The sequence below is a fragment of the Olea europaea genome, chromosome 11 (genome assembly GCF_002742605.1).
Source record: "Olea europaea var. sylvestris chromosome 11, O_europaea_v1, whole genome shotgun sequence".
Taxonomy (NCBI): Eukaryota; Viridiplantae; Streptophyta; class Magnoliopsida; order Lamiales; family Oleaceae; genus Olea; species Olea europaea.
The window spans coordinates 16,402,415-16,410,790 of NC_036247.1; the positions used below are offsets into that span (position 1 = coordinate 16,402,415).

An 8,376-nucleotide genomic window follows, 5' to 3' on the forward strand; every position below is an offset into this window, starting at 1 on the left:
AAATTAAATGTGTTGATATAACTAAACATTGCTTACAATGTTTGATATTTAAAGTTTTGTGTGCAACTAAGTTGAACAATTTCATTTGCTTATACAGTCTGGTAACTAGTCTTATATGTAATACGTTAAACAAGTTCTGAACTAACATTTTCTTAGAGTTTAAAAGTTAAGAGGAACAATGACTTTGGTGGTCTTTACACTAGCTGAAAAAGATTGATATTTTTAAGGTTGTTATACACTATCTTGCTCACAGGATAACCACTCTAGGTGACAAACATCCCACAAAATGAGTAATAGATTTCATATTACACATATATGTTACTGAATTATGTCTTCTTAATTTCTAGATCTGGTATTATTCATATGAATTAGATATAACTTACTGGTACCTTAAAAATATGAACTAGCAATCAAAGTTCATTCACTCAGGACTAAGGTCACTCTTTCTGTGCAAGTGATATCTTATTTTACATGGTCATAATTAAGATTTCAGGTGGTCCCAGTTCAACGCGTTCTAGATAAAGTCAAGTTCAAAAAATGCAATTTTTTAAAATAAGGCGTCCAACTTTATTTACTAATCACAAGAAGATGGTCCACTCGACTGTGTTGATATCATATTGACCATTGAATTATTGATTATTGATATTTAAATTGCACCGAACTCTATCCGGTGCATAGTAAGTGGGTCAAGGGCCCAATAAAATGAAAAGATTTCAAATGAAATTATTTCTAGTTAATTTTGATGAATATTTGAATATGACGCATTTTATCATCATGTTTTAAAGAAATGACATGGCAGCATATACTTGTTACACCCCACCCATTTTTAGTCAAAGACAAGGGAAGTAATTGGTCAAAGTCAAAGTCAATAAGGACTTAAGTTAAACAAATAATTTTTTGGGGCTTAATTTGTAATTACAAGAACTTGAGGGATTTAGTTTCTATTTACTGGAATTAAAGGAGTAAATGGTATATTACATGAAGAGTGAGGACTTGATTTGCAATTCTACCACACTTATCCATTAAAACTTTAAACATATCCATTACTCTCTCATTGCTGGGGGAGAAACCGACTGGGAGAAGCAGAGAAAAAAATAAGACAAAAATGAACGAGAAAAAGGAAAGACTGAAGGAGAAGAAGAAGAAATGTGTGTTGGCTTTTGAAGATTGAGGTTTTATTCCTTAATTCTTCTTATTTTCAAGAGCTAATTGAAGTTTATGTTACTTGAATATTTTGGGGTTAATGGAAAATTTACTTTACTTCGAAGTTTAGCAATAATTGGTTGTTATTTATATGTATTTGAGGTTATAAATAGGAATATAGCAAAGAATGTTATTTGAGTATTGAAGTTGAAAAAAGTTGAATATTGAAATGGGTTTGAAAGATAGAAACATATTATTTGAATTTGCTTGTGATTATATGATGTTAAACACTTAAATTAAGGAATTAGGGTTGATTTCTCCATTTTTAAGTAATAATTATAAGCAATTTTTGGACAAATCTTACATAGGTGCTATATTTGTAATTCTGCCCAGAGTAGTGCTAATTCTGTCAAAGGTTTTATTGCCAGATTTCATTATTATGAGATTTTAGAGATGTTTTTGTCAAAGCTCTTATTTTCAGATTTTTAAAGATTTGAATGAAGTTATATGACAAGTGTTGAATTTTATATATTGGAATAAATGATGTATATGGGTTGTATATGTATAAGGTATTGATTTTAAGGAAGTGCAAGTGATTTAATGGATTTGATAATGCATGTTGCTTAGTTGATGAATCAATAAAAAGAATAAAAGTTGGAGAATTGGAGGAGAGTAAATATAGAAGTTGAGGAGTTAAGTGGTGGAATTGTATTAGTTTAATTGTCAAGTTTTAATTTGAGTTATTATACCGTTATTTCAGGTGGTGACGTGAAAGCTTAGAATGACTCGTCAATTTAGCCAGATTTCTATCTATGGATCTGTGAGTGAAAAAATATAAATATTTTTAAAATATTTATGAATTAAGTATATTATCAAAGTATGTGCAATTATGTGTTCGAATTATATGGTTATTATGGAAATATCTTTTATTATAATACATGTGGGATTTCAAAGATTGTATACGGTATATTGTGAATTGGAATATAAGATGTGATTTTGAAATCGACCAAAAAAATACCCGTGATTATATATTTCTTCTAGTTCATTGAGGGGTCTTGGCTGTGTTCTATACTACACTAAGGGGCCGACTGGGGATGAAGGGATCGTGACCGTGTACATATAGTTCACTGAAGGGCATTGGCCGTATTCTAAAATTGATTATCAGAGGTCATGAGATCCGCTTTCGTTCATGGAGGGGGCCAAAGGCTCGTGGCAATAGTACTTAGCCCGAGAGACGGATTACAGATTTTACTTAGAGGGTACATTTTGGTAGATCACATGTGATGTGATGAAATGATGGTATAAATATCAATTGATGATTATATCATGATTATGAGATGATATTTACAGTATTATGAGAATGTCTCATTTTTTATCTATAATTGTATGAAGCTATCATATGAATTACTAAACGATATGAACTTGATGTCTATGTATGAGAAAAATGTTTAAAGGAGAAAATATGATTATTTTTGAACTCTTCTACTTACTGAGCTATCAACTAATGTTTTGCTAAAATTATTTTTACAGATAGTATTGGTCCTTGATAGCTTGAGGAGCCTGGTGATTTCAGAGTTAGAGTCACACGACATGTTGAAGGATATGAGTCAATTTGATTAAACCAAGAAGTAAAGTTTTGAGCCCTTTGCACTATGTTTTTATAAACATTTGATTTTATTACATATCTTGTAGTAACTCATAGTGTGCCTTGGTGATGGAGTTGACATTTAGTCAGCCTCTATCATTGATGCACGCCAAATTTCGGGTCCACTAGGGTAATTTGGGACGGGTCGTGTCAGAGTGGTATCAAAGCATTGTTTATAAAGTTTTGAAAGTCTTCATAGTTTAAACATTAGCATATCATTCATTATTCAGTGTGTATGGTCACATGTCGTGGTAGCAGAAATCATAGGTTCTCAAGCTCGAATTTATGGAACTGAAAATGATTGAAAAGCATTTTTATCAAATCCAAAAATGACTAGTATGTAAGTATGATATTTGCAATGGTCTGATGGTTGGAAATGTTATTAGTTGTTGGGTTGGAATTATGGTCTATGTAACATATTAAGAGTTGAATAGATCATGATATATAGGAAAATTTTTAGTTATAGCTTGCACAATAAATACGGGGAATTGATATAATGTGTATACTTGTGATAATTTGTAAAGGATTTTAATTATTTTGGAGAGCTAAATGACCTTTAGCGCTATCGAAAATCGTGATGAATTGTGGCTACTTGGTTGAGATGAGAATAGAAAGCATGTTGGTGTGTACTTATTCTATATGATAAGAATTTTGTGGAGGACAAAATGATAATATTATGTAGATTGTTGATTAATAAAATACTATACTTTATTATGAATATTACGCATTGAGAAGATTAACATACATCTGTACTTCAAGAAAAATATAGGGTGGGATTATGATTGCCTTGACCAATTAAACGATGTGTTACAAAATGAGAACGATTAGTGATAAATGAGGTTGGAGAAGAAAAATAAATAAATAAATAAATAAAATATAGGGAAGGATTAAGAGTTCAATTCAAGGAAATATAATTTGATAGGGATATATATTTGGGGACATGTGTGGTCGGAAGTTAACGAGAATAGAAAGATAAGAGTAGGAATTAGTGTTAAATCACTGTGTATAGGTTATATGCAATAGTAGCTTGGGTTCTGTATAAGTATGTGTATTTATCGAAAGAATGAGAAAGGAAAGAAAACAATAAAGAGAGATGCATAGATATCCATTAAGGTTGTTAATTGGGCCTGCAATGTTATCGATATTCGATCATTAAATATGGGTACAATGATTTTCAATTAGTAAGGGCCAACAAGATAAGTACAATGAATCATGTTGTTCAACTTGGGAGATGAGACATGATTAAATTTTGTGGCCATATGATACGATGATGTTCACTTAATAAGGTTATTTTATTATGAGAGTCATTGTCAATAATGATAAACAAAAGATATGACAGTTTGATGTAAATAGAATAACGTAATAGTATAAGTTAAAATGTGAATTGATTTTCCTCTAGCCATCATTGGGTTTGTTGTGTTGGTTTATAATTTATCGAGGACGACATGTTAAATTGGAGTTAGTAAGGACATATTATCACGTTGTACTATAAGGAAGATGGGATGTTAGTTATGGTAAACAAGTTAGGTGGTAGAGATGATGCACAATAAAAAATTTAAAAAAAAAGAAATAAAAGAAAAGAAAAGAAAAGGAAATAGAGAGAGTCTAGGTGTTGTGTTTTTCTTTCTTTATTTAAGAAATGGGCAAGCTCAAGTTTCTTAACTTAGTACGGGTAAGCATATTTGGAGACGTGCAAAACTTCGAATTATCTCTACAGACAGATTTAGGACATGAAGGAATTAAATTGACAATGAAACTTTGAAGCACGGAAAGAAACGAATGAGAAATGGAAGACGGCAGTAATAAGTCGTGTTGTATATGGGCCTAATTGAAAAGTGAAATGAAAAATTAGAAGAGGAGAAGAAGATAAGTGGAATATGTATATGGGTATTGCAGGGAGTGAATATTTATAGAGGGAAAGAAATGAAAAATGTAAAATGAAAAGATGAGAATATCATATATTGATTCTTACGAAAGTTATTGAAAATATGATAAGGAAAGGATGAACCTTGGGCCTAGTTAAAGGTTGTTGGGGAAATCATTTAATATTTTTTCTTTATTTTCTAATATGTACGAATTCTAGTGGAGTGAGTTTCGAGGACGAAATTCTTTGAAGGTGGTGAGATTGTTACACCCCACCCATTTTTAGTCAAAGTCAAGGGAAGTAATTGGTCAAAGTCAAAGTCAATAAGGACTTAAGTTAAACAAATGATTCTTTTGGGGCTTAATTTGTAATTACAAGAAGTTTAGGGATTTAGTTTCTATTTACTGGAATCAAAGGAGTAAATGGTATATTATATGAAGAGTGAGGACTTGATTTGCAATTCTACCATACTTATCCATTTAAACTTCAAACATATATATTATTCTCTCATTGCTAGGGAAAACAGACTGGAGAAGCAGAGAACAAAATATGAAAAAAAAATGAACGAGAAAAAGGAAGAAGAAGAAATGGGTGTTGGCTTTTAAATATTGAGGTTTTATTTCTTAGTTCTTATTTTCAAGAGGTAATTGAAGTTTATGTTACTTGAATATTTTGGGGTTTATGGAAAATTTACTTTAATTCGAAGTTTAGCAATAATTAGTTGTTATTGATATACATTTGAGGTTATAAATAGGAATATAGCAAAGAAATGTTAATTGAGTGTTGAAGTTGAAGAAAGTTGAATTTTGAAATGGGTTTGTAAGATAGAAATATATTATTTGAATTTTTTTGTGATTATATGATGTTAAACACTTAAATTAAGGAATTAGGGTTGGTTTCTCCATTTTTAAGTAATAGTTATAAGCAATTTTTGGACAAATCCTACACAGGTGATGTTTTTGTAATTCTGCCAAGAATAGTGCTAATTCTATCAAAGGTTTTACTGCCAAATTTCAATAAAGGAATTGGTGCCAGATTTCATTATTAGGGGATTTTAGTGTTGTTTATGTCAAAACTCTTATTTTCAGATTTGTAAAGGTTTGAATGAAGTTACATGCCAAGTGTTGAATTTTATATATTGGAATAAATGATGTATATGGCTTGTATATGTATAAGGTATTGATTTTAAGGAAGTGCAAGTGATTTAATGGATTTGATAATGCATGGCGTTTAGTTGATGAATCAATAAAGAGAATGAAAATTGGAGAATTGGAGATGTAAGAGTGTATATAGAAGTTGAGGAGTTAAGTGGTGGAATTGTATTAATTTAATTGTCAAGTTTTAATTTGAGTAATTATACCATTATTTCAGGTGCTGACGTGAAAGATTGGAATGGCTCGTCAATTTAGCCAGATTTCTATCCGTGGATCTGTCTGTGGAAAAATATAAATATTTTTAAAGTAGTTATGAATTAAGTATAATATCAAAATATGTGCAATTATGTGTTCGAATTATATGGTTATTATGGAAATATCTTTTATTATAATACATGTGGGATTTCAAAGATTTTATACAGGATATATTGTGAATTGGAATATGAGATGTGATTTTGAGATCAATCAGAAAAGTACCCGTGATTATATATTTCCTCTAGTTCACTGAGGGGCCTTGGTCGTGTTCTATACTACACTGAGGGGTCGACTGAGGATGAAGGGGTCGTGATCGTGTACATATAGTTCACTGAGGGGCATTGGCCGTGTTCTAAAATTGATTACCAGAGGTCATGAGACCCGCTTTCGTTCACGGAGGGGGTCATAGGCCCATGGCGAAAGTGCTTAACCCGAGAGACAAATTACAGATTTTAGTCAGAGAGTACATTTTTGTGGATCACATGTGATGTGATGATGGTATAAATATCAGTTGATGACTACATCATGATTATGAGATGATCTTTACAGTGTTATGACAATGTCTTACTTTTTGTCTATAATTGTATGAGGTTATCATGTGAATTACTAATCGATATGAACTTGATGTCTACGTATGAAAAAAATGTTTAAAGGAGAAAGTATGATTATTTTTGAACTCTTACACTCATTGAGCTATCAACTCATATTTTGCTAAAATTATTTTTACATGTAGTATTGGTCCTTGATAGCTTGAGGACCTGGTGATTTCAAAGTTAGAGCCACACGATATGTTGAAGAATATGAGTCAATTTGATTAAACCATGAAGTAAAGTTTTGGGCCCATTTATAAACATTTGATTTTATTGCATATCTTGTAGTAACTCATAGTGAGCCTTCGTGATGGAGTTGACATCTAGTCAACATCTATTATCGACGCACACCACGTTTTGGGTCCACTAGGGTGATTCGAGATGAATCGTGTCAATATTCATATTACTTATACTCATAGCATGCATGATTTTTATTTATTGGACGTTGACTTATGTAGTTATTGCGTGGTAGGTAAGAATGGAACTTCATGGAAAGTATGGCTAGCTGTGAAGCTCTTGCTGGATTTCGAAGTTTGATGTACATGGATGACGACTTCTAGGGTTATCTTGTGGGCTATTGTTTTAGTCTTATAATCTACTGTATTATATTTAGAGAATTTTGTACTATATATATGACTTTTGAAATGGCATGATAGATACTTTTGGAACCCTCAAAATAAATATGTTGGAATTTAGTTATACAGTATTTGGTCATAACATACCATATGTACATCGTAGGTGACTAGGCGAGAGACCTTATTGTGAAGATGCTTATTTCATTTTATCTGGTAAAAAAAATATGTAATCCTTTGTCTAGGTGAAGTATCAATTTCATTTCTACACAGGTTAGTATATGGTTATCTATATAAAGAGGGGTGTGACAACCAAACACATTGAAAATTCAACATATAATCATACAACAGAATTAAACAATCACACACATGCAGAAATGATTAAACACAAATACACATGCAGTAACTAAGTTTACTCTCGATAAACCTCACAAGGGTCATCACTCGACTCTATAACCAAATTCGCCTCACCTCTCATTTTATCTTTCTTCTTAGGACAATTCTTAATAAAGTGTCTAGATTTACCACAACTGTAACACCGTCTACCACTAGACTCGTCCCTTGCCCTTCTTCTTACCACCCACATCACTCGAGTCAATACTTAAATCACTACTGTTTTAAGATCTATCCAAATTCATTTGTTTAAAATTCATTCTACTCCTTATCATATGTAACTCTCCACTCTTCTTATCTTCTTTTTTAGCCTTAATCTCTATTTCCTTACTCGTAAGAAAATCTATGACAATCTCGGGTGTTAAAGTGTCCATACTATACTTAATTGCATTCTTAATCTCTCTATATAAATCATGCATTGAATTAAGCAAATGACGGCCTTACACATTTCAGATACATTTCCAACACAATTAACAATATTTTGAACAAATTTGTTAAAAACATCCTAATTATCATCAAGATGCTTTGAAAGATCCATTTTAAAATTGAAAAATCATTCAAGCAAGTACAACTTATTAGGAGTAGATTTAAGCAAATATAAGTCCTCCAACTTTTGCTAAAGTTCTTTTATATAATCAAGCTTCCCACTTTTCTCAAAACAGTATCAGATAAGTGTAAAAAATAATTAAAGTGCAAGCAAGTTAATCACAAGTTAATCATATTCCTTCTTTTGTGCTTCTGTCAAATTTGAATAAAATTT

The 8,376-nt window shown here is 31.3% G+C and overlaps 1 long non-coding RNA gene across 2 annotated transcripts; it reads left to right on the forward strand.

Moving 5' to 3' along the window:
- The first annotated feature begins 1,053 nt into the window (after nt 1-1,053).
- LOC111403594 lies at nt 1,054-7,352 on the forward strand. 2 transcript variants are annotated; one of them, XR_002704493.1, is made up of 4 exons: nt 1,062-1,172; nt 1,904-1,963; nt 2,674-2,771; nt 7,124-7,352. It is a non-coding gene; the product is annotated as an uncharacterized LOC111403594 (long non-coding RNA). The 2 variants fall into 2 exon arrangements; XR_002704492.1 differs by lacking the exon at nt 1,904-1,963 and having other exon boundaries at nt 1,054-1,172.
- The last annotated feature ends 1,024 nt before the right edge of the window (nt 7,353-8,376 follow it).